Source organism: Primulina eburnea, chromosome 13 (genome assembly GCF_022965805.1).
Source record: "Primulina eburnea isolate SZY01 chromosome 13, ASM2296580v1, whole genome shotgun sequence".
Classification (NCBI taxonomy): domain Eukaryota; kingdom Viridiplantae; phylum Streptophyta; class Magnoliopsida; order Lamiales; family Gesneriaceae; genus Primulina; species Primulina eburnea.
In genome coordinates, this window is record NC_133113.1 from 26,514,664 (window position 1) to 26,515,456 (window position 793).

The window sequence follows — 793 nt, forward strand, 5'->3', positions numbered from 1 at the left end:
GCTCAGGGTTCGGAGCGTCCGAACAGGATTCGGATCGTCCGAGCCAGGTGGCTGGACCCGTGGAAGGCATGCAGGATTCGGATCGTCCGATCAGGGTTCGGATCGTCCGAGCCAGGTGGCTGGACACGTAGAAGACATGCAGGGTTCGGATCGTCCGAAGTGTACCGGATCGGATCTTCCGAAGTGGATCGGATCGTCCGAACGTTGGCTATAAATAGAGACGCGAGGCTTCACTTCTTACTCGCCAATTCCGAGCGTTCCAGAGCGTTTTAGTCGTTTCTGATGGGTTTCTAGTCTTTTCCCGAGGTTCAGGCACTAGCAGGGAGCTACTGGTTTTGTAGCGGAGATGTGCTCTAGTTGGGAGCTAGCGGCATCAGTGGGCTGACTACGGACGCATGCGTGAGTCTAGGGCTGATTGTTAGGATCTGCTGGTTTGAGGTACGAAAGTACTATCCGAGATATCCTGGTCGAGTATACATTCTTATATGTGTTGCATAATTATTTGGTGCATTGATATATGTCATATGATGCATGCTATTATGTCACGTTTATTGCTGCATGTTACATTTCATCTTGAGCCGTATCTCTTTCGAGATAGCCTTTATTGTTGAGCTGTATCTCTTTCGAGATAAGCTATATCTTGTGGGGCCGCTCAGCCCTGTCTTGTGGACGCATGGACACCGAGAGTACACAGTGGCCGACGGGTCCGGAGGGCTTCGGTGATCCGGGACATTTTAGGTCCACGTCTGATCTTGTAGTGGATGCAGTGACCCAGAGGAGTACCGCGCGGCAC